The following is a 26,866-nucleotide window of genomic DNA, read 5'->3' as shown; positions in this document are numbered from 1 at the left end:
ACTGAGCTGCTAAGGCAAGGACAAGCCGTATGGTACTCATCTTGGTTGTAGGAGCAAAGGTTTCTTCATATTCTATGCCTTCCTTCTAAGAGAATCCTCGAGCAACAAGGCGAGCCTTATACTTGTCGAGGGTCCCGTCAGCTTTGTATTTTACTTTATACACCCATTTGTAGCCAATGGGCTTCTTTCCTGTAGGAAGATTAGAAAGGGTCCAAGCGTGATTCTTCTGAAGACTCTGGAATTCTACTTCCATAGCCTGTTCCTACTCAAGTATACCCTTAGCCTCTGAATAGGTTTGAGGCTCAAAAACACTGTGTAAGTTAGCCATAAGAGCAAAATTTACTGTAGGCTGGTGTTTGCTCTTATTTCGGGAAGTTCTACCTTCAAGGAGCTAATTATCCATGAGATCACCAATAGTTTTAGCCCACCATTCAGGCCGGAGAGTAGAAGAACTAATATTAGGAGTGGGTGGACGAGGCTCAGGAACAACAGGAACAGCGAGAGGAGGATTATTTTCCGGAGGAAGCCCAGGTAGTGCATCATCAAATACTGATGTTGCATCATCTCTCCCATCAGGTGGACCTAACGGAAGAAGAATATTGTGAGGCTGATCCTCAGAACACTGTTCAGAAGTAGGAGATTGAAAGAATCCTTTGTCTTCATCAAACATTACGTCCCGACTGAAGCTAAGACGACCAGTGTCTATATCTATGAGCCTATAGGCCTTGTGGTGGTCATTGTACCCTGTCATCATGAGTTTCTGGCTTTTGGAATCCAACTTAGAGCGCTTAGCAACTGGAATCCAAACATATGCAACCGAGCCAAACACTTTGAGGTGACTGATCTGAGGTTGATGGCCAGACCAAGCCTCTTCTGGAGTCTTCCCCTTAACAGCCTGAGTAGGTGATCGGTTAAGAAGATAGACAGCAGTAAACATTGCTTCAGCCCAAAATTTGTTCGAAACACTCCTGTGTTGTAACATGGAACGAGCCATTTCAACAACCGTACGGTTGCGACGTTCGACAACACTGTTCTGCTGAGGAGTGTAGGGTGTAGTTAACTGGCGTTTGATGCCATGGGTATCACAGAAGTTGGAGAAAGCATAAGAACAAAATTCCCCCCCATTATCTGTCTTGAGAGTTATGATATTACAGCCAGACTCTTTTTCATCTAAGGACTTAAACTTCTGAAAGATACTAAATACCTCAGATTTATATTTTAGAAAGTACACCCACATCTTTCTACTGAAATCATCTACAATAAGCAAAAAATATTTGCAACCAGTAATTGAAGATGTATTCATAGGACCACAAATATCAGCATGAACTAACTGGAGTAGCTTAGATGCGCGCCAAGATTCTCCATCCTTGAATGAAGACCAATGTTGCTTGCCAGCTTGACAGGCGTCGCACACTCCCAACTGTTGAGTCTGGATATCAGGTAACCCTGACACAAGTCCCTCCCGAGAGAGTTGAGAGAGATACTAAATGTTTAGATGCCCATATCGCTGATGCCACAGAGTGCTGATGGGAGAAACACGAGCTAATAGAGCCACTTCTGGAGAATCACCAGTGTCAAGAAGCCGGTATAGACCATGATCCTCTAGGCCAACAGCAACCGTAAGACTCCCTATCAATAATGGAGCACTTGTGCGCACTGAACACTACATCAAGCTGAGGAGAGTTCCTCATAATCTAGCTGACAGACAGCAAATTAGTTTCCATACCAGGAACATAATATACATTCAGGAAGATGAGTGTACGCCCACCAGACTGGATCTGAACTGTACATCTGCCAACCACTGTGTACTCTTCACCTCCGCCGAATACCACGGAATCACCGAAAGGTGAGAAGTCAATAAACCAGTCACGCCTGTGAGAAAAATGACGTGATGCACCAGAGTCAATGAACCGGGCAGAAGACGGGGCATGATCTGAAGACCTCTTAGCCATAAAGGCGTAAAAAGCAGATTCCTTCTGCTCAGAATGTTCTGCAACATTCGCTTGCTGATAAGACCCTCCCTGCTTCTTCTGTTCAGAAGCAATCCTCTGTCGGCAATCATTCTTCATGTGGCCGATCTTGTGACAGTAATTACACTGCACATTTTTCTTCTTAGTGGGATCAAAAGGCTAAGAAGAACCTCTCTGCTAAAAGGACTGAGAGGACTGATATTTGGCAGCAAAAGCATTTTCTGAGGACGCTGACGAAGTACTACTACCAAACTGTTGTTTCCAACGATTCTGCTGCATGAGTTTGGTGCATAGCTTTGGAAACTTCAGATCAACGTTAGTGGAGGTAATGTTGAGTGTTTCTATGAAGTGCTCATAAGGTTTTGGTAGATTATTCAGAGTGATGACTACCATATCTTCTTCCTCCATGGTCCGACCAATGGCTTCGAGCTGATCTCCAACGTCTTTAATCTTGTTAAGATGTTCCTGCAAAGACATATGTTCGTCCACCATGATAGAGAACAACTGATTCTTTAGAAAAAAAGCTCTGCTCTTGTCGGATGTTTCGTGCAATTCCTTCAAATGCTACCAAATTTCGGCAGCTGTCTTGCCGGAAGGAATTTGTGGTAACTGATCATCATTCACAGAAAGTTTGAGAAGCATAACAGCCTCTCGATTTCGATCATCAAACTTATCTTGATCTGTACCAAGTGTACTAGATCTGAGCTCTTTTCCCAAAACGAGCTGGTCAAGACACCTGTATTCAAAAATGGTCAACATTCTCTGTTTCCAGATGTTATAATTGTTGCCATTAAAGCGTTGATTGTCTTCCAACATCAGACTGGTTAGCGAGGCCATCTGCACATTTCCCAAGACACGAAAAACAACAACAACAAAGGAGTCTGGCACGAATTTTAATGCAGATGTCGGTTGATCCGGACAAAATCTGACAGGTGCTGGAAACAAAATTCAAATCCGCTGACTCGAAAAAAATTGAGGCACGGAAAACAATGCACCCAGAAAATTCTGACGACTACCCAAGTGAGATATCACAAAACCCACATCAAATTTGCAATCGGAAAAATTTTCGACAAATGCAAAAAGTAAAATACCTTGGTTGAAAAACGAGCCACCAAAAGAAAAAACTCCGTCAATTTACTAAATGCGCCTTTCTCGGTCAAAAAACAGCATCAATGATTTATCGACCAAACCCTTTCTTTCACGAAACCCCAACTATCGTAGAAATCCTCAACTGACGTTTAAGCGATGGGAATGCCAATACGTGGGCAGAATGAGGGATTTGCTTCCGGATACGATAAGTGCCTGATTTCACCTGCTCTGGCTAATAATACGACACAGATTTCAAAATGCAAACTGCCAGCGCTCAGATGCAGCGTCTCTCCGAATCACGCATTCAACCGAGCACCCATGTCTTTGGTTTCACGAAAAAGACCACACGGTTTCGACAACACTGTTTCAGAGCAGAAATGGCCACGTTTTGTGATAAGCCGCAGCACCCCCAGCTCGATTGGTGCCAACAGATGCACCAACAAATGGCTGATCTTTGTGGAAGATCGCGCAATAACCTGAACCAAAGTTCAAGCACCGCTACCTCCTCTCCTACGACTTTGTTAAGTTATGGTATGTTCTATGCTTATAACAGTTTACTTCTTTTTCTTGTTATATTTCACAGATTAGCAATCACATGTACATAAAGTAAAGTGCAAATAGAACATTAAACGATCGACAGAAAACAAGCCAAGACAAGAGACACAAAATGTGGCGGCTAGCCAGGGACAAACCCCACAATGTGTGGGTAAACCCTTTGATCAAATCTTATTTTATCTTCAATAATTCAGCAGAGAGAAATAGTACAATAATTTGATTTATATCAGCAGTAGCAAACCCTAGATCAGCAGCATCAGCATTAGCGGCTTCATCATCAAAACTAGGGTAGTCGATATCTCACAAACCGACCGTCGGATTGGCTTGATTCCACCACCAAAAGTTGCAACCTTCAGAGGAGGTTCAAATGAACCTACAGTGCAGTTCAGATGAGGAGATCTTCTGGTCCACGCAAGTCAAACTTCACTTCTGCAGTTGCAGCTTCAGTTTCAGCAGCTTCCTTCAAACTAGGGCAGTCGATATCTCGCAAACCGTCCGTCGGATCGACTTGATTCCACCACCAAAAGTTGCAGCCTTCAGAGGAGGTTCAGATGAACCTACAGCACAGATCAAAAGAGGAGGTTTGATGGTCCACGCTGGTCAAAGTTTGGATCTGCAGTTGCAGCTTCAATTTCAGCAGCTTCTGGCTTCACATGTGTGAGAGAGAGACCCTTTTCTGCACAGTAGAGAGAGAGAGATGTGATGAGATGAGTGAGTGCAAATGAGGAAAAGTCCTCCTGTATTTATACACAATTGTTGATGTTTGAATAGATGCGATTATTGGGCTTCTGAGCCTACATGAGTTGTAGGTCGGCTTGATAATAATTCCATAATCAAAATAAATTCATATCTCCATGAATACTTATCGGAATCAAATGATCTTTAGATCAATCCTACACCTCTCGATGAGAGGAATCTAATGAACATATTATCAGCCATGAATAAGATGACCCACATGAAGTTTAGCCCTAGTTGCCAATTTTAGCACTCCCTCTCAACTAGGTAGAATTTCATCTGCAATCTGTCTGTTGATCGCTACTATTCATCCATCAAATGCACTGCCCTGTACAGCCTGACCCTTGCCCTACTCTGCTCTATTCTGTTTGTTCTGCTTTGTCTTGTTCTGCCCTGTACTGATCTGTACGGCTCTGCTCTGTTATGCTCTGCTCTGCTTTTGTCTGAATTATGAAGAAGAAGAAATGATCGAGGATGTATCATACTGACTCAAAGTCAGTCTCAGAGTATGTACCACTGGTCCCAGACCAGTCTCAACCAACCCGAAGTCAACGTCATAGTGAGTACAACTCCTACCACTAGTCCCAGACCAGTAACATCCTCCACTGACTCAAAGTCAGTCTCAAAGTGCATACCACTAGTCCCAGACCAGTAACAACCGACCCGAAGTCAGTGTCATAGAATGTACCACTCCTACCAATAGTCCCAGATCAATGGAGGTCATCCTAGCGTAGGGAGTATGGCAGATACAACAATGCGTCCATCGGTACTACTATGGTCCCTAACTTCATTTCCCTGCTCATTGATCAGATGAGAGGTACTTCCCATGAGTCCCAGACTGCATGGGTAGGATGTCTCGACAGGAGAACTTAATCAATCCCGTCCTCACAGGAGAACACATCAATCCTGCTACAATCGCCATGGAGAACACATCAATCCAGGCCGCCATGGAGAACACATCAATCCAGGCCTCACAGGAGAACACATCAATCTTGCTACAATCGCCATGGAGAACACATCAATCTAGGCCTCACAGGAGAACACATCAATCCTGCTACAATGTCACCACGGGGTGTACATGTATACCACCAGGGGATAGTGAATCATCCTGTGGTCACACGCTGCTCCAAGAAGTACCCCGCACCCCCCTGGAGCTCCTGGAGCTCAATGCATCATACAGGACCCTCATTAGAGGGTCTTTGAACAACTCCAAGTTGTTCTCGAAAAGTCAGGAATTTTACTTTCCCAAGGGGCTTTGTTAGAATGTCAGTGACCTGTTCATCTGTACCGATATGTTGGAGCCTTGTATCTCCCCGCTGCACCATATCTCGAATATAGTGGTACCTGATATCAATATGCTTGGAGCGATCATAAAATACGGGATTCTCTGACAAACGAATCCCACTCTAGTTGTTGCAAAGGATCACGGTGGTATCCAATGTAAATCCAAACAGCTCACTAAAGAGCTTTCGCAACCAAACTGCCTCACAGGAGGCCATGCTAGCAGCAATATACTCTGCTTCGACGGTGCTCAAGGCCACCGACTTCTGCTTCCTGCTCATCCAGGATATCGAAGCAGATCCCAAGGAGAAACAACACCCAGAAGTGCTCTTACGGTCCTCCACATTGCCTGCCCAATCAGCATCTATGTATCCAAATAGTCTCACATCTCCAGCTGTGTATCTTAACCCATAAGTGATTGTGCCACGAAGATATCTCAACAAATTCTTGGCACCAATCCAATGTATGTGGTGGGGTTAAACCATATGTTGACTCAACGTGTTGACTGCGAAGCATATATCTGGACAAGAGTTCACTAAGAACATTAATGCTCCGACGAGTTGCCGATACTCGGTAGCATTTCGTAAAACAGGTCCAGCAGCACTACCGCTTAACTTCTTGAAGTCAAGCTCCATCAGGGTAGTTACAGGCTTGCAGTCCACCATACCAAATCTTTCCAATATCTTCACCACATATTTTCCTTGAGATAGGAAAGTTTCTCTGGCTTCTGCCACACTTCAAGTCCTAGGAAATAGTGCATCAGTCCTAGGTCCTTCATTTCAAATTCAGAAGCCAACTCCCTCTTACATTTGAGAATGAGAGGGTCTGCACCTATTCGAAAGCGGTCATCCACATACAGCACCAGTATGAGAGGTTTGTCATCTTCAACCTTAAAGTAAAGGTTAGGATCGGCTTCACTCCTAGTGAATCCCAGCTTCATCAAGTAGCTATCAATCCTCTCATACCATGCTCGAGGTGCTTGCTTCAGCCCATAGAGAGCCTTCTTCAACCTGCATACATGAGATTTTCGATCATAAATCTCAAATCCTTCGGGTTGCTCCATGTAGACCTCTTCTTTGATCGAACCATGCAAGAACGCGATCTTGACATCCATCTGATGTAGGTTCCATCCTTGTGAAGCGGCAAGGGCTATGATCAAGCGGATGGTCGTATATCTCGCAACAGGTGCAAATATCTCATCATAGTCTATACCTTCCTTCTGGGAGAAACCACGAGAAACAAAACAAGCCTTATACTTTTCCGTACTTCCATCTGTTGCATGCTTTATCTTGTAAAGCCATTTGGAAGTAACAACTGTCTTGTCCTGGGGTCTGGGAACTACTTCCCAGACATCATTCTTCATAATAGACTCATATTGTTCAGTCATAGCATCCTTCCATACTTGATGCTTGATGGCATCTAAGAATGATGAAGGCTCATTTTGTATGATCGTTCTCATGATCGTCAGGTATCCCTGATCCCTGTTAGGTTTCTTACTTTCACAAAAGGTTCCTCGGGGTGCAGCATGTCCTTTAGCATCATCAACCCCCTAAACCATAAAGGCCTCTTCCAAGAAGAGGAAGGCTCATGTGGAGGGGGATCAATCGGATCCATGGGTTCTTCTACATCAGGCATTGATTCATCATCCTTTTCTTTCGGTTCCCTGGTGTCGACTTCTTGAGAGCTCCTCAAAGTCGGAAGATTGTCCACCTTGTTGAGAGCCATATCTTCGTCAAAGGTGACATCATGACTAATCACGACTTCCCTTTGACCGGCTACATAGATTCTATAGCCTTTAGTATTTTCACCATAGCCCACGAAAATTCCTTTCTTTCCAGATGCACCCAATTTATTTCTTTTCTCTTTCGGCACCTGAAAATATATAGGGTTTCCAAAAATTCTAAAATGAGAAACCTCAGGTTTCTTACCAGTGAACATTTCTTCAAGAGTCTTGGAACCCAATGCTCGATGAGGGCATCGATTTTGTACATATACGACGGTGTTTGCAGCTTCAACCGATAGAAACTTCGGAAGTCTTTGATCATGTAGCATGGCCCGGACAGCTTCCATAATCGTGTGGTTCTTTCTTTACGCCACACCATTCTATTCAGGAGTATATGGTGTAGTAGTCTCCCTCTTGATGCCAGCCTCTTTACAAAAATCATGGAACTCATTAGATTCATATTCAGTCCCATTATCAGTTCTTAAGATCTTGATCTTCTTTTCGGTTTGATTCTCGATCAAGGCTTTGAAGTGTTGAAACCAAGAGAACACTTCATCCTTCTTGTTCAAGAAGTATATCCAGGTCTTTCGACAATAGTCATCTGTAAAAGAGAGATAATATGAATATCCTCCCAAGGAGTTCACAGGCATCATACCAGATATGTCTGAGTGAACTAGTTGTAGTATATCGTAGGTCTTTCTTTGACTTGAGGGGAATGGTCCCCTTTTGAGCTTTCCTTTGGCACATCCCGAACATACACCTTCTTTCTCTACTTGGAATTCGGGCATCCCTGTTACCATCTGTCTTACATCGAGTAGAGCTTTGTAATGAAGGTGGGCAAACCTCTGATGCCAAAGTTCGGAATGAAGAGTTGTGTCACAAGACATGACACCTAGCGGACTTCCACTGACCTGATATAGAGAATCAACTCGAAACCCAAGAGTGAAAGCATCTTTAACATTATTTTTCCATATACGTACATTGCCATCGCTGAAGGTTACCTTGTAGCCTTTGTCTTCCATTGCCGAGATGGATACCAAGTTCTTTTTTAGATCAAGTACATATAATACATCTTGTAAGTGGATCGTATTACCTTGATTCAATTTGAGAGAAACATTGCCTACACCTTTCACGGGGTATTTCATGTCATCTCCAAGGACAATTTCTAGGTTAGTTTCTTTCTCTACCAGATTATGGAGTACTTCATTGTAACTAGCGAAGTGTCTTGAGGCACCACTATCAATGAGCTAAATTCCCATTGAGTCCGAAGGAGCAGAGGTAGATAGGGCAGCTAGTAGATAATATTCAGCCTGCTTATTGTCAACAGTGTTAGATTCATACCTGGAATTTCTAGCCTTCTTGAATGGTTGTCCTCTTCCTTGATTTCCAGCACTCCTTTTACCTCTGCTATTAGATTTGCCATTCCTTTGACTGCCATGGGATGGATTTTGATCATCATCTCAGTCAGAGTCCTTTCTATCAGGGCATTCCCTTGCATAGTGACCTGCTTTATTGCAAATGTAACATCGTCCTTTTCTTCCACCCTTAGGTCCAGCCTTTCTTTTTGATTTAGACCCGAAATTATTTCTTTTCTTAGCATGAGAAGAAAAAGCATCAGGAGGACCTTTAGGCAAGGGCATTTCTTGCTCTTCTACCCTTGTTTCTTCTTGAATGCATATAGCCATTAATTCCTCGAAACCAGGAATTATTATTGTTCAGAAGAGTAGTCCTGAACATGTACCATTCGGATGGTAATCCTCCAAGAGTTGTGAGTGCCATGTCCCTGTCAGTAATAGTTTCCCCAATAGATAGGAGATCGTTCTTGATCTCGGTGATTCTTAAGAAGTATGCTTGCATACTCTCATCTTTACCCTTCTTGATTTCCCTCAGCTTATTTCTAAGAAACAAAACTTGATTTGCATCATTGACTTTAAATACTCACCAGTCTATCGTAGATTTCATTGGAGGTGTCTAGTACAGAGATGTAGGCCACCAAGTGCTTGTTGATAGAGTCCCAGATGATCTTCTTTGTTTTGACTTCTCCATTTTTCCATTTGTTCCAAGCAACAGTGGATGCATTTGATGGAGGCTCAACAATATTGCCTCTTACATGGTCCAGCACTCCTTGATCTTCTAGGGTTAGATCAATAGACATCTTCCATCCGTGATAGTTAGCTTTCTCACAGAGCTTGTCTTCGGCAGGAAAGAGTGTTGAGGACCCCATAGTTCTTTTAGGATAGCCTTGCCAATCTTTTCTTCGGTGATTGCTCTTACTCTTGCTTGGGCTTTGTCTTCACCTCAGCTCTGATACCATGTTAAGTTATGGTATGTTCTATGCTTATAACAGTTTACTTCTTTTTCTTATTATATTCCACATATTAGCAATCACATGTACATAAAGTAAAGTGCAGATAGAACATTAAACGATCGACAGAAAACAAGCCAAGACAAGAGACACAAGATGTGTCGGCTAGCCAGGGACAAACCCCACAATGTGTGGGGAAATCCTTTGATCAAATCTTCTTTTAACTTCAATAATTCAGCAGAGAGAAATAGTACAATAAATCTGATTTATATCAACAGTAGTAAACCCTAGATCAGCAGCATCAACATTAGCGGCTTCATCATCAAAACTAGGGCAATCGATATCTCACAAACCGACCGTCGGATCGGCTTGATTCCACCACCAAAAGTTGCAGCGTTCAGAGGAAGTTCAGATGAACCTACAGCGCAGTTCAGATGAGATCTTCTGGTCCATGCAGGTCAAACTTCACTTCTGCAGTTGTAGCTTCAGTTTTAGCAGCTTCCTTCAAACTAGGGCAGTCGATATCTCGCAAACCGTCTGTCGGATCGACTTGATTCCACCACCAAAAGTTGCAGCCTTCAGAGGAGGTTCAGATGAACCTATAGCGCAGATCAGAAGAGGAGGTTTGATGGTCCACGCTGGTCAAAGTTTGGATCTGCAGTTGCAGCTTCAGTTTCAACAGCTTTCGGCTTCACATGTGTGAGAGAGAGACCCTTTTCTGCGCAGTAGAGAGAGAGAGATGTGATGAGATGAGTGCAAATGAGGAAAATTCCTCCTGTATTTGTACACAACTGTTGATGTTTGAATAGATGCGACTATTGGGCTTCTGAGCCTACATGAGTTGTACGTCGGCTTGATAATAATTCCATAATCAAAATAAATTCATATCTCCATGAATACTTATCGGAATCGGATGATCTTTAGATCAATCCTACACCTCTCGACGAGAGGAATCTAATGAACATATTATCAGCCATGAATAAGATGACCCACATGAAGTTTGGCCCTAGTTGCCAATTTTAACAAACTCCAACTCAGATTGCTGCAAAGCCCCGACGTCGATTAATGGAGGTCCTATGTATTCGGTTGGCTGAAATAGAACCAGACTGTCAAGAAGCTACAGCCTGGGCAAAGTAGTATGGCGTCGGGGAGTGGCAAGGGTATACATGGCGATTGGATATGCGTCGGATCGCGTCAATATCTTTGCGTCTATACACTGGTCGACTAAGCTTCGAGAAGGACGAAATGATGCAGGCCACGCCAACGGCACAGTGCTCCATCACAGGGTGTGGGAAAAAATATTATTCGCGTGAGGAAGCCGCAAGGAACTAGCCACCTGATATGACCAGCAGCTTAAGATGACACACACCTAAATGTGATCGACACACCCATGTGACCTCAGAGATAAAGCGTACAGAACTCGAGGCAGGGCTTGCTATGTGGAGAAAAATCGTCCGCTGGAGGCTTTTCGATCTTCTCTCGACATCTCGGGGTGCAGTCGTGACAGGAGCTGTAGCCACCAGATGAGCAGGCGTTGGACTATCTCATCCAATCAAAACATCATAACCCAAATGATCTTTCTTCGAGATCTCTATCCGGTTACTGGTTCGAATCTCTGCATGGATTGTTCTCAGTTTTGTTGTTGATTCGGTAAATATAAAACCAGTCGCAACAAAGGAAAAAAAAAATCCTCTCCTTTCTATTGAATTTCGGAGAATTTTGAACTAAGCCTTTAAAGCTTTCAGATCTCAAACCAAGCTGAACATACACAGAGGGTTCTTTGAAAATGGAGACGCTAACCCTCGGGGAAAAAAATTTTGAATGTGGCCACGATAACACAAAAAATCCAGACCACTAGAGAGCAATTTCGAAATGAAACACAAAATTTTTCAAACAGTGAAAAATTATTTCGAAAAATACCTGTGCTCTGATACCATAATCAATGAATGGATTGAATTGATATACAATGAGCAGTAAAGCTCAATAAATAATACAACTTTATTTACAGAAACAACAAGTTTCTACTAAGAAGGTAGAAACAGCATGTTTCTTCTAAGAATATAGCAGCAGCAAGTTTCTAACAAGAAACTGCTAATTACAATCATAGATGAGCAGTAAACACTAAAATAGCATTATTCTAATAGGGGCATCCGTTCAGTTGACTACTAAAGAATCTCGAGCGTTGGAGCATCCATAAAGTGGGAGCTGGAGAAGAATGCTTTTCTAGATTATAGGAAGTTGGAGCTTTACTTTCAATTGAAGTTGAAGATTAAAGAATTATTAGAAAAGCGTTCAGGTGGTTTTTGTCCCAAAGGGGTTTTCCACCTTAAAAACTGTGTGCATTTGTGTTCCTTTTGTTTACTGCCATCATTGTACAAACACTGATAATAATTGAAGATTAAATAATGCTCTGAAAGATTAATAGTACTACTAATTGAAAGGAACACTGATTCACCCCCCCTGCCCCCCGCCCTCTCAGTGTTTCCAACACCTTTTACATCATAAAGGAACCCATGCACGTCCCAACCCATGGTGGGCGATAAATTGCGCCACCTTAAGGGGGTAGCAATTGTTATACATCATTCACAGCATGCTCCCCCCCCCCTGCCCCCCGCCCTCTCAGTGTTTCCAACACCTTTTACATCATAAAGGAACCCATGCACGTCCCAACCCATGGTGGGCGATAAATTGCGCCACCTTAAGGGGGTAGCAATTGTTATACATCATTCACAGCATGCTCTCATTTCCTACAGCCTCAAGCAATAATACAAATAAAAATCAAGAAAAGGCAAATGGAAAATAAAGAAGGGTGGAAAGACAAAGGTTGAGGCAACTCATGTATCCATGATTGCTCCCTCTTTGCATCTATATACCCAATATATGGACTTCCCTCATCATTTCCATCCTTGTACCTATGGCATTTGGCCCTGAGACCCCTTTGTCCCCCTTCATTTCATCACCATTCATATGCTACCAATTAATTAAAGGACATACTAGGGACATGTCTTTCCCTTTAGGGGTTCGGAACACCTAATAGGATCGTTTATTAACCACTACTACCTAGGGAGGTAACAACATTACGAGATCAAAACCCCAAAGTTTGGAAGGGAAGCACCATATGAAGTCTCAATTTTCCCTTGACTAACAAGCTTGGTTCACTTAGATGCACTTATGAGTAATTGAACCCAATGGTGAAGATGCAGCACTAGACATTATGTGTGATTGGCAGGTGGTTTATGTTGAAAGAAATGTAATTAAGTTTGGTCTTCATAAATGTACTTTTGATATTTGTACTTATTCAAGAAAAGAAATATTAATTTTATAATATATGTCAATGAGTTTCTTGCTCATTGAAATAGGTCTAGCACATGTTAAGTGTTATAGGTGAGTCAAGGAGTCAAAAGAAAATCTTGAGGACCTTAATGGCATGTTACGCCATGTATATAATTGTATTAGAGTCAAAAGGAATACCTCCAAGCAAAGTCAAAGTCTCCTCCTTGCAACGACATCCTTCAAGCAGCAAAATAATGAAGAAATAGACAAGTCGACCTATTGTCCTCAAGTCGGCCTAAGGGAGGGACAATCCTCTATATATAGAGGCTTTCCACTCCTCCAACGATAAGCAACTCACCTCTGAAATCAGCGAGCAAGAAAAGTCGAGAAAAGAGGTAAAGAAGCCGAGTACAAGGAGCCTCTAGTGCAGCGAAGAAGGAGAAGACAAGACAGAAGTTTAAGGGGCTGTTCTAAGGGTCAAACATAGTCACACGTGCAAGAAAAAGAGGCCTCTCTGCAGTCATAACAGCAGCAGCATATCAGTCCCATATCTCTCATTGTTTGGGCTAGTAACTTAGGCCTATAAGGCCTCCCACTAGAGCGAAGAAGAGGCTCTCCCAAGCAAAGATAGAAGAAGTCAAATACTCAAGGAAACCACCCACACGTGTGAGAAACTAGGGCTGTTGTGCTGTCACATCAAGCCTACAACTACACATCAAGAAGAAACTCGGTTAGTCAAGAAAAGGGAAGGTGTCTCCATAGGTGAAGGATCTCACTAAGTATAAAAGACAAATATCTCTTCTAGAACTCACATAAACAAGGTCTATCTCCAGTCGAAGAAGGAAGGAGGAGGACAAAGTGCCGGGAAACGAAGTGTCGGAAGAAAGAGGACGAAGTGCCAGAAAACAAAGTGAATGAAGGAGGAAAGATTTGACTTGTGCTTGGGGGATATTCTTGTCAAGAGTCTAGGGTTTGGCATTGATCAACAAGAAGCTTCAATAAGAGAAACTTACTAAAGGGTTTTTCTCTCAAGAGAAGAGAGGTTTTGGCCCTAGTAGAGAGCCAACATCTTGTGTTCTTGTTCTTATGTTTTTGGTAGCAGTTTGATGACGTACACACACATGCATTAATATGAAGAAAAAGATTAAGCTAACAAGAAAAGGAAAAAGACTCCACAAATTGTTATCAAGTCAAGAAGAATCACACTACACCTAATTGCCCTATATTCTTCAACATGGAATCAGAGCTAAGGTGACACATCAAGGAAAGGGCATCTCAAGAACACTCATAAGGTGACACATCAAGGAAAGGGCATCTCAAAAACACTCATAAGGTGACTCATCAAGTAAGGACATCTACAAAGTTGAAGCATCAAGCCAAGAAGTCTCAATCACTTCAAGGACAAGAAGGCCTACCATCTATCACCCATCAAGGAAGACTACAAAGCAAGAAGAAGAGCCATACATATAGACACCTACAAAGAAGAGAAGATCAAAGACGGGCTTACATTATCTACAAGTCATCAAGCAAGTCCACTTGGAGAAGGCAACTTGAAGAACATCAAGATCCTAGGCAGGCAAGCCATCAAGTCTTCAAGGAGAAAGCAAATCCACTACACCTAAAAATCTATCAAGTATATGCCCCTCCTGAATATACATCAATGTCTTTTTGCAAGGAAAACAACAAATTGGTAGGTACTAATAACTTTCTTGCATGGAAGAAGAGGGCTAATTTACTTCTCAACGAGAATGAACTCCTAAAAGACATCAAAGGGAATGTTACTATTCCTGCTAAGGAACAAACTCAAGCCTTAGCCAAGTATAATAAGGATGAGACAAGAGCTCAAAATATTCTAATAGAATCTATCAAGGACTCTCTCATTCCTTATGTCTCCAAATTTGAGACATCAAAAGAAATCTATGATTTACTAGTAGAGTTATTCTCGATAACCATAGTTGGAGAAGTGATATCTCTAAGAAATGAATTGTACAAGATGAAGATATCAAAGGAAGGAATAGCTCCCTACTTCATGAAGATATCTGAGATGAGGTATCAACTTCAAGAGCTAGGGGAAGTCATGTTCGACAAAGAAATGACAAATGTAGTACTCAATGCTCTACCTGAGGATTGGGGCAACTTCACATCAAGCATATATGCTAAGAAGGAAGCTACCACACTAAGTGAAATGTGGTTTCTATGCAAGACAGAGGAAACTAGACTCAAAGCCAAGGAAGATGTGGGATCAAAGGAGCAAGCATTTTCTACCATGGCCAAGAGAAAGGGAAAATTTGGCAAATTTGGTCCACGAAGAACAAACAACAAAGATATGTCCAAATTCCAATGCTTTGGATGCCAAGAATATGGCCACTACAAAAGTAATTGTCCTAAACTTAAGAAGGACAACAACAACAAGAGAAAGAGGGAAGAAGCTCACATGACTCAAGAGGTGAAAGAAGAAGAAAAGATGCAAAAGAAGGAAGATCCTCCAGATCTCTACTATGACTAAGTCAAACTCTTTACTTAATTTCTTCTTTCAATGTTTTGAGTAGGATAAGAGCATGTAGGAATAGAATAAAATTGCATGGCTAGAAACATCTTCTAGAAGCATGAAGTACATAGAATGCTAGAAACTCATGTAGAAAGAGCATTTATAAATGAGAACAAAATGCTTGGTTAGAAATATCTTCTAGAATATAGGAGCATGGTAGATATAACTCAAGATATTCATGTAGGAGCATACCCAGAATAGGACCTCATCCACAATGAAAGAAAATTGATCATGATTAAGAATCTTATAAGACCTCCATCATCAAAAGGAAAGAAACATTTGCAGGGTAAGGGTCTTCAAGATCCTATGATGGAATCTTCAAAAGAAGATTCATAAACAAAAGCAGATGTCTCATTGGGAATCCCATTCATGGGATTCAAGAAAAGGATGATATGCAGGCAAGCTAAGATGAAGCAAGAAGGGCCACACCAAGGACAACCAAATGAAGCTAAGATGATCAAAGGAGAATCAAGATGAGGTATGTATGCATCAAAGTTTAGTCATGTTATCATTTGTATATTATTGAGTCATGGGAATAGTTCTATAACATGATCAAGTAGGAAAGAATCTCTTTCACCAATGACATGCTCGAAGGCATGTACTACAATACAATGAAAGTCAACAAAAGAAAATACTCACATAAGGAGTATAAGATTGTTGACTAAGAAGCAAGTAAAGAAGAAATGTTGACTAGTCCTAGAAGCAAGCAATGAAGAAGTGCTCTCACAAGGAGCAGAAAGTGGTTGACCAATCTATCCAAGAAGAAGCAAGTGAAGAAAGAGATCAAGCATGTGAAGAACACCATGATCACAAAGAATCACTATCTAACAAAGATCCATTGTAGGCATCTCCCGAAAGAAGGCAAGACAACTCTAGCTGAGAAAGGAAAAGATCAAAGGACCCTTGACACCTATGAAGGCCTTGGAGATATGAAAGGTGGTGCAAATAACTGATTCTACTCTACAAAGATGTCATGATGAAGAAGCCATCCAATGAAAGCACCAGTTAATGTTGAAGCAATATCAAGATAAAGTCATGAAGAACTACTAGATCAAAGCATGGGAACAAGAAAGTACAAAGAAGCATCCATGTGAAGAGTAGTCTAAAGCATAGACAATATGACAAGGAATAATTAGATGACAAGAGAACCTGATATGTGACAAGAAGGCCACTTTCCACGAAGAAAGCAATGACATGACAAAGAAGGAAGGAAAGTGATCGATGGATGGTGCCCTACCAAGAAGAAGTTCGAACAAATACTTCATGACATCAAAGGAAGGTAGGAAATCAAGCAGTTGGAGGACCCACAAAGTAATCAATGAATGAATTGAATTTACAATGAGCAATGAAGCTCAATAAATAATACAAATGTATTTACAAAAATAGGCACAACAAGTTTCTACTAAGAAATAGAAACAACAAGTTTCTAAGAAGAAACTGCTAATAAGATCACAGACGATCTTATCGAAATGAACATTAAACACGAAAATAGCATTATTCTAATACCCTCCCTTAATGCTCAATCTATTTACAACACCTATAGACCTTCTGAATTTTACAAACTTATCAGGAGCAAGGGGCTTGGTGAAAATGTCTGCTGGCTGCTCCGTTGTGGGAACATACAGCAACTGAATGGATCCGTCTTCAACAAGTTGTCGAATGTAGTTACAATGGGTTTCCACATGCTTTGTTCGTTCATGGAAGACTAGATTCTTGGCGAGTTTGACCACTCCCTGATTATCACAGAATAAGGGAGTAGGACCTGCCTGGGAAACATGCATATCCGCAAGCATACGTTGAAGCCAAACTGCCTCACAAGAGGCCTTAACTGCTCCCCGATACTCTGCTTCTGTCGAGGAGAGAGCCATGGACTGCTGCTTCTTACTAGCCCATGTGACAGCATCGGATCCCAGACTAAACACATACTCAGTTGTAGATTTACAGTCATCAACCAAACCTGCCCAGTCGGAATCTATATAACCACTGAGTGTAGGATCGGAACTGTGAGTGTACAGAAGTCCATAATCGGGAGTGCCACTCACATAACGCAGCACACGCTTCAATGCTATCCAATGATCAGCCTTAGGAGCTTACATGAAGCGTGAAATGTAGCTCACTGCAAAACTGATATCAGGTCTAGTGGCAGTAAGGTAGATGAGGTTGCCCACTAATTTCCTAAATAAAGATTCATCCACAAGTGGTGAGGATGACTGAGCTGAAAGTTTGAGCCCTGGTTCCATAGGAGTCGTGGCAAGTTTGCAATCTTGCATTTCGAACCTGTCCACACGACTTCTGGCATACTTGGACTGAGAGAGAGATGTTGTTCTCAGTCTGCCAGACTTCAACCCCCAAACAGTAATGAAGAAGTCCCAAATCTGTCATATCAAAAGTGCTGCACAAATCTTGTTTGATCCCATGAATCAAAGGTGCTGAACTGCCAGTAATGATAAGGTCATCCACATAGACAACCACAAACAGAATATCATCACCAGTATGTTGGATATACAGGTTTGCATCAGATGGACTCCGCTGAAAGCCATGATCTGTGAGGTGCTTATCAATTTTCATGTACCAAGCCCGAGAAGCTTATTTCAGACCATAGAGTGCTTTGACTAATCTACAAACTTTTTGTTCTTGACCGGCAACCTTGAATCCTGGAGGCTGCGTCATGTAGATTTCTTTCTGTAAGTCACCATTCAGAAAAGCACTCTTTACATCCATCTGATGGACTTTCCAACTGAACTGAGCTGCTAAGGCAAGGACAAGCCGTATGGTACTCATCTTGGCTACAGAAGCAAAGGTCTCCTCATAGTCTATGCCTTCCTTCTATGAGAACCCTCGAGCAACAAGGCAAGCCTTATACTTGTCTAGGGTTCCGTCAACTTTGTATTTCACTTTATACACCCATTTGCAGCTAATGGGCTTCTTCCCTGCAGGAAGATCAGAAAAGGTCCAAGTGTGATTCTTCTGAAGACTCTGGAATTCAGCTTCCATAGCCTATTCCCACTTAGGTATACCCTTAGCCTCGAAATAGGTTTCAGGCTCAAAAACACTGTGTAGGTTAGCCATAAGAGCAAAGTTCATTATAGGCTACTATTTGCTCTTATTTCTGGAAGTTCTGCCTTCAAGGAGCTCATTATCCCGGAGATCACCAATAGTTTTAGCCCACCATTTAGGCCAGAGAGTAGAAGAACCAATATTTGGAGTAGGTGGAGGAGGTTCAAGAACCACAGGAGCAGCGAGAAGAGGATTATTTTCCGGAGGGAACTCAAGTAGTGCATCATTGTAACAACCCATCTCAAAACCCGAACAACATAGCAATATTAGCATGCATGTGAGGCATGCATGTGATAGCTACATATGCATGCATCATATACAATGCACTAGTATAAGTATATATATATATATATATATATACATCGACTATATATCGACTATTCATGGAGAATGTCTATAAGATAACTGAATTAATTATCAAAGGTGTAACTAAGTACCTAATTCTCGTAATTAGAAGAAATACACACTCACTAAGAAATATAGTTGAGTTTATTCATATGGTTACATATATATAACCCAAAAGGTGTACTAATAAAACTCAACCCATAAACCTTATGATTAAACTGGATATTTTATAAGACATAAAATAATAGGTAATATTTAAATCATCATGGTTTTATACTATTTAAATTAAAGTACCATCTGTCATAAATTAAAGTGACACCATCCGATGTTGTGAAAATCTGATTCTATTAAAGGCAAATATCAAATCTGATTCTATTAAAGGCAAATATCAAATCTGATTCTATTAAAGGCAAATATCTTGACAAAGCGGTCACCGCTTACAAAATCTTATCCTTTCATAAAGGCGGTGGACTGATGCGTAGAGAGGGAGGAACCTCTGCTATAAAAAGGGGGGTGTTCTATGTCTCAAGGGGGATGGATACCTGTGGATGGGGGAAGGTGGTAATTACTGTGAGTGGAAAAACTGAACAGGGTGCTGTTGAAGGAAGAAGGAGAGGAATTTATCCATACTGCTTGTAATTCGGAACTGTTGAGCCTTACTTGTTTTGAAGTCTCTGGGCACGGGGGAACGGTATGCTTCGGTTGAGAGGCATACTGGATTGAGTATCCAGGTATACTCGGTTCGGCTGGGTGGTTTGGTCATTCGGTAACGAGAGAAGTTCTGCAGCAGATCAGCGCAACAGCCGTAGCAGATCAGGTAAGTACTCCATCAAATCAATTAATACAGTTTCACAGCTTCATTAATCTTTACAGTTTCGGTAAGAACTTCTTTAACTTAGGACAGTCATTACAATCATCAAATGCTGATGCTGCATCATCCCTCCCATCAGGTGGACCTAACGGAAGAAGAACACTGGGAGGCTGATCCTCAGAACACTGCTCAAAAGAAGAGGACTAAAAGAACCCTCTGTCTTCATCAAATACTACGTCCCGACTGAAGATAAGACGATCAGTGTCTAAATCTATCAGCCTATAGGCCTTGTGGTGATCACTGTACCCTGTCATCATGAGTTAATGGCTTTTGGAATCCAACTTAGAGCGCTTAGCAGCTAGAATCCAGACATATGCAACCGAGCCAAACACTTTGAGGTGACTGATCTTAGGCTTATGGCCAGACCAAACCTCTTCTGGAGTCTTCCCCGTAACAGCTTAAGTAGGTCGATTAAGAAGATAAACAGCAGTAAACACTGCTTCAGCCCAAAATTTGTTCGAAACACTCCTGTGTCGTAACATGGAACGAGCCATTTCAACAACCGTATGGTTGCGACGTTCGACAACACTGTTATGCTGAGGAGTGTAGGGTGTAGTTAACTGGCATTTGATGCCATGGGTATCACAGAAGTTGGAGAAAGAAGAAGAACAAAATTCCCCCCCTGTTATCTGTCCTGACTCCTAAGAGTTATGATATTACAGCCAGACTCTTTTTCAACTAAGGACTTAAACTTCTGAAAGATACTAAATACATCAGATTTATGTTTTAGAAAGTACACCCACATCTTTCTACTGAAATCATCTACAATAAGCAAAAAATATTTGCAACCAGTAACTGAAGATGTATTCATAGGACCACAAATATCAGCATGAATTAACTGGAGTACCTTAGATGTGCGCCAAGATTCTCCATCCTTGAATGAAGATTGATGTTGCTTGCCAGCTTGACAGGCGCCGCACACTCCCAACTGCTGAGTCTGAATATCAGGTAACCCTGACACAAGTCCCTCCCGTGATAGCTGAGAGAGATACTGAATGTTTAGATGCCCATATCTCTGATGCCACAGAGTGCTGATGGGAGAAACAAGAGCTACTAGAGCCACTTCTAGAGAATCACCAGTGTCAAGAAGCCTATATAGACCATGATCCTCTAGGCCAACAGCAACCGTAGGACGAGTTTCCCGGTCAATAATGGAGTACTTGTGCGCACTGAACACCACATCGAGCTGAGGAGAGTTCCTCATAATCTGGCTGACAGACAGCAGATTAATTTCCATACCGGGAACATAGTACACATTTAGGAAGATGAGTGTGCGCCCATAGGACTGGATCTGAACTGTACCTTTTCCAACTACTGTGTACTCCTCACCTCCGCCGAATACCACGGAATCAATGAAAGATGAGAAGTTAGTAAACCAGTCACACCTGTGAGAGAAATGACGTGATGCACCAGAGTCAATGTACCAGGCAAAAGACGGGGCATGATCTGAGGACCTCTTAGCCATAAAGGCGTAAAGGGCAGATTCCTTTTGCTCAGAATGTTCTGCAACATTCGCTTTCTAATGAGACCCTCCCTGCTTCTTCTGTTCAGAAGCAATCCTCTGTCAGCAATCTTTCTTCATGTGGCCGAACTTGGGACAGTAATTATACTGCACACTTTTCTTCTTAGCAGGATCAGAAGCACCACCAGTGTTGGAAGCAGAAACAGCAACCTGCACACCAGATACAAGAGCACCAGCAAGGACACCTGATAGAGTTTCCACACCAAATAAAGTACCAACAATGAGAGGTGTAAGCATCACAAGGCAACCAGGAGGAATCATCTCTTTTAGCGAGGCATCAGTTGATATCTTCACACAAGTTCCATAATCTGGCTTCGCATGACCTTCCATCAGACCAGGGATGGTGTTGAATTTCCTCCTAACCTCTTCAACCATTTTCAGTGCTGCACTACCAACACTTTTCATTGTCATTGTAGAGAACCAATAAGGAAGCATTGCCCCAACAATTAAACCAATGAACACTTTTGGTGTTAAGACATCCACAGTTTGAATTGCAGCACGGCTAACGAAAGCTCCAAACAATGCAAGTGACACCAATGCATCTGAACAAATAGCAAAGCCCTTGCCAATGGCGGCAGTAGTGTTTCCAGCTGCATCAAGGGCATCTGTCCTTTCACGGATCCTGTGACTCATGCCAGCCATCTCAGCAATTCCACCAGCATTGTCACTGATGGGTCCATATGCATCGATGGCCAATCCAGTTGCAATTGTGCTGAGCATGCCCAAAGCAGCTACTGCAATACCATACATGGCAACCAAACTAAAACTGACAAAAATGCTTACTGCAATAGCAAATATGGGAATAATAACAGATTTGTATCCCAAAGCCAACCCAAATATAACATTAGTTGCTGCTCCAGTCCTGCATGAATCAGCAACATCTTGGACAGGGTTGTAAGCATTACTAGTGTAGTACTCAGTGACAAAACCAATAACAAGGCCAGACCACAAACTAATAGCAACACAGAAGAAAAGCTCCTAGTGCTTTACAACCTTCTAGGCACCAAAATTGAAGATAGTGAAGGACGAAGGCAATGCAACTAGGCTTACAACAGCACTACCAATAGTCATCACTATTGTGGAGATAATAAGCTGCTTTTTCAATGCAAGCTCAATTTCCTTCACAGCCTTGATCTCAAATATGTTAGTTGCAAAAAGAATTGTGATTAAGCAAGCAATGATACCCATTGAACTAATGAGCAAGGGGTAACACATGGCAGTAAGATCATGAGAGTTTCCAAATGATGATATGGATGCAACAACCAAAACTGCACAGGAAGATTCAGCATATAACCCAAATAGATCTGATCCCATACCAGCAATATCTCCAACATTGTCACCAACATTATCAGCAATGACAGTTGGGTTGCGTGGATTGTCTTCAGGAATGTTCCTCTCAACCTTGCCAACAAGATCAGCACCTACATCCACTGCTTTGGTGTAAATACCACCACCTACTCTGCCAAACAAAGCCATGGAAGAACCACCAAGACCATAACCGGTAATGGCTTCAAAAAGACCCTCCCAGTCATCTCCATAGTACAACTTGAAAAGGGTAATGGCAATGAAAAGTACCAACAGTCCATTTGCAGCAAGCAGAAAGCCCATAACAGCAAAGGGTCGTCGTTCCGCCAAAAAAAAATTGGAGACTAAAGGTTATAAACCTCCGAAGCGTGAAAAAAACTCGTAATATTTATGGACAGATTATACCAGTATCACGCCAAAAAAAAACGGCTCCAGACGTGCGGCCCCTCCTCGGTTTTCTCAAAGGTTACACGGAGCGCCAGACAAAGCATGCGTTATGGCCAAGTTCAAATCCCTGTCCATGCCTTCAGCTTCGGAATAGACCACGACGCAGCCACGATGCACGCTATTTCAAGACGCCTTCGCTCAGTGCATCGGCGGCTTACTCAGTATCGTTATACAGAACGTCCGAGTAACAGTTTCGGCGTGCACAGGAACGAACCTAAAAAGCTTCTATGCCAGAAGCTACGAAGCCTGCGTTACTGAGGATGGAAGTCACGGGACGGTAAATCTCGGTGATCTCTACGCCAAAGAAGACCACGGGCGGAGCTCCAATTTCCCTAAATTACTAAGAACCGTCTTCAGAACAGCTCAAGCAATAGCCGAGGTGAGAACGCTGGCCGATCAGGGCGAAATGTCAGGGGCACAGGGTGTTCTTCAGAGCGTCCTTGGCTTCACGGAAACAGCGAGATCAAGTTCCAGTGGAGCCAATTTAAGGGTTTCCACATGATCTGGGAACTAAGAATTCACGAAAATCTCAAATCAAACCCTTATAGAAACAAATCCAAAGATCACAAAGATCATCGCTGGAAAAAGGATAAAACTAAAAAATTGCGGCTCAGAAATTGTGACGCCAAAAATAAAATTCAGACTCCTAGAGAGCAATTTCAAAATGAAGTACAAATTTTTCAAACAATGAAAAATTATTTCGAAAAAAATACCTGAACTCTGATACCATAATCAATGAATGAATTGAATTTACAATGAGCAATAAAGCTCAATAAATAATACAAATGTATTTATAGAAATAGAAACAGCAAGTTTCTACTAAGAAATAGAAACAGCAAGTTTCTAAGAAGAAACTACTAATAAGATCACAGACGATCTTATCCAAATGAGCATTAAACACGAAAAATAGCATTATTCTAATACAAACAAGAAGTTGCTAATGAATGGACAAGTCCCTAGCTAAGAGGGAGTTATAACAAGTTCCCAATTACAAGGAAACTTGGACAAGTACCTTGTCATAGGATACTTGGGCATGTCTTCCTCAATTGAGAGGAAGTGATAGACACAACATTCTTGTCTTCACTTGGGAAGAAATAATGGGAGGATTGGGTAATCATTTGGCATCCGATACTCTTTGAGGATGTGTGGGGCATCCAAGACAAGAGTAGGCAAGAGGACCGATATTCTTTGAGGGTTGGGAACCCAAGATAAGAATAGTCCTAGAAGGTCATACTCTGTGAACACCCGGGTGGGTATGTACCTTGAGAGACAATGACTAAGGTGTCTATAAGGCATTGGTCTCGCCAACATTGTGCTCTAATCTATTGAGAGATAGAGTTGTCAGTCAAAGGCTTACTGTGGAAACAATGTTGGTTACTATGATGCTATAACAGATGGATTGACAATCCAGCTTCTCTTACGTGAATTCTTCAAGATTGAAACATATCCAAACACCTTGTAATGTTATATGAATACCTCCTAGTTAAGAGGGAGTGTTGAAGGAAATGTAACTAGGTTCGGTCTTCATAAATGTACTGTTGATATTTGTACTTATTCAAGAAAAGAAATATTATTTTTATAATATATGTCGATGAGTTTCTTGCTCATTGAAATAGGTCTAGCACATGTTAAGTGCTATAGGTGAGTCAAGGAGTCAAAGAAAATGTTGTAAGACCTTAAGGGCATGTTACACCATGTATATAATTGTAATAGAGTCAAAAGGAATACCTCCAAGCAAAGTCAAAGTCTCCTCCTTGCAACGACATCCTTCAAGCAGCAAAATAATGAAGAAATAGACAAGTCGGCCTAAGGGAGGGATAGTCCTCTATATATAGAGTTTGTCCACTCCAACGACAAGCAACTCACCTCTGAAATCAGCGAGCAAGATAAGTTGAGAAAAGAGTGAAAGAAGCTGAGTACAAAGAGCCTCTAGTGTAGCGAAGAAGTAGAAGACAAGACCGAAGTTTAAGGGGTTGTTCTAAGGGTCAAACACAGTCACACGTGCGAGAAAAAGAGGCCTCTCTATGGTCATAACAGCAGCAGCATATCAGTCCCATATCTCTCATTTTTTGGGCTAGCAACTAAGGCCTATAAGGCCTCCCACTACAGCGAAGAAGAGGCTCTCCCAAGCGAAGATAGAAGAAGTCAAATACTCAAGGAAATCACCCACGCGTGCAAGAAACTAGGGTTGTTGTGTTGTCACATCAAGCGTACAACTACACATCAAGAAGAAACTTCGTTAGTCAAGAAAAGGGAAGGTGTCTCCATAGGTGAAGGATCTCACTAAGTATAAAAGACAAGTATCTCTTCTAGAACTCACATAAACAAGGTCTATCTCTAGTCGAAGAAGGAGGACGAAGTGTTAGGTTACGAAGTGCTGAAAGAAGGAGGACGAAGTGTCGGGTTACGAAGTGCAGGAAGGAGGAAGGATTTGACTTGTGCTTGGAGGATATTCTTGTCAAGGGTCTAGGGTTTGGCATTGATCAATAAGAAGCTTCAATAAGAGAAACTTCCTAAAGGGTTTTCCTCTCAAGAGAAGAGAGGTTTTGGCCCTGGCAAAGAGCCAACATCTTGTGTTCTTGTTCTTATGTTTTTTGTAGCAGTTTGATGAAGTACACACACATGCATTAATAAGAAGAAGAAGATTAAGCTAACAAGAAAAGGAAAAAGACTCCACAAATTGTTATCAAGTCAAGAAGAATCATACTACACCTAATTGCCCTAGATTCTTCAACAGTTTCATCATGGGCTAGGAAACTTAATTGGGGCCTAAGTCCACTAGAGGAGCATATGACACCCTGTTGGTGAAGCGTTGAGATCCATGGGACTCTTACCACTTGCAGATCATCATTTGACTCCATGGGCACCTTCAGCACCCCCAGCAATCTGTATTTTTCCCCACATTATTCATGAGATGATGCACTTGAACCAGTGTACCCCAGACGGCTTAGCAGTGATCACATGGTTTAGCAATTGATCCAAGGCCCAGATGAGGTTTTTCTCACACCTTGAGACATGGGAGAGCTAGCACCATCCTCGGAGGCCTCAACGTTGGAGCGAAATCAGGCTATTCTATCACCAGGAGACCCATTTTGCGCCCCAAACACAAAACTGGGGCCCACACAATGTTTTGCATGGATGCCTAGGGGCCAACACCTAGAGGATGATTTTTGGAGCCCTCTTCCTTTAGTTTGGAGCCAAGAGAGCTCAACGCAAGCCTCCAAGAGGCCCACGCGGTGAGGATGTCAGCATTTCGGCCCTCTTGTGGGTTTATCTTTATGATTTTACATTGGCTATGTGGTTGGCTTGTAACCACACTTAGTTTTTGCCCATCATTTGACAACTAAGAGGGGTTTTAGGCTAATATTAGACTTTATTGGACATGTATAAATAGATGAGACATCATTTGAGTTTCTCATCATCATCACACTTGGAATCCAACCTCTTAGATGATTTTCACACTTGTTCCTTCTTGGCTAGTGGAGATCTATTGGATGCATTTTGATATTTGGAAGCTATTTTTTATTGTCTTTGGAGCTACTTATTTGGATAATGGATGGATATACTACATGTTGTCTTAGAAGTGTTTATTGTTTAATATTTTCTATCTTGAAATTGTCTAATGTATGGAATTGTTGCTTCTAGGTTATGTTATTTTGTGCCCTAATTGTTGAAAATTAATTTTGAAAGCCTATCTAATTGAGTATTGCATATGTTATTCATTGGGCAACGTGTAATGAATGTTCCTAGTGGAGGAAATCTTTAATCTCTTCATCAAACTCCATTTTCTTTTGAAGTGGGTAAATGTTAAAATTGATACCTAGGGCATCAATTTTTAGC

At 41.8% G+C, this 26,866-nt stretch overlaps 1 protein-coding gene and 1 pseudogene across 4 annotated transcripts in view; both read right to left on the bottom strand.

Annotated features, from left to right (window-relative positions):
* The window catches only part of LOC149260277 (peptidyl-prolyl cis-trans isomerase CYP38, chloroplastic-like), a 191,761-nt gene that overhangs the window by 121,143 nt on the left and 43,752 nt on the right, over positions 1–26,866 (bottom strand). The window lies entirely within an intron of this gene.
* LOC149260278 (pyrophosphate-energized vacuolar membrane proton pump pseudogene) lies at positions 21,317–22,883 on the bottom strand (annotated as a pseudogene).

The sequence above is a fragment of the Pinus tabuliformis genome, chromosome 6, assembly GCF_031772625.1.
Source record: "Pinus tabuliformis cultivar Carrire ecotype Pingquan chromosome 6, CPIR1, whole genome shotgun sequence".
NCBI classification, from domain to species: Eukaryota; Viridiplantae; Streptophyta; class Pinopsida; order Pinales; family Pinaceae; genus Pinus; species Pinus tabuliformis.
Note: the sequence above shows the minus strand (reverse complement) of the source record. Positions and strands in the feature narration are given on the sequence as shown.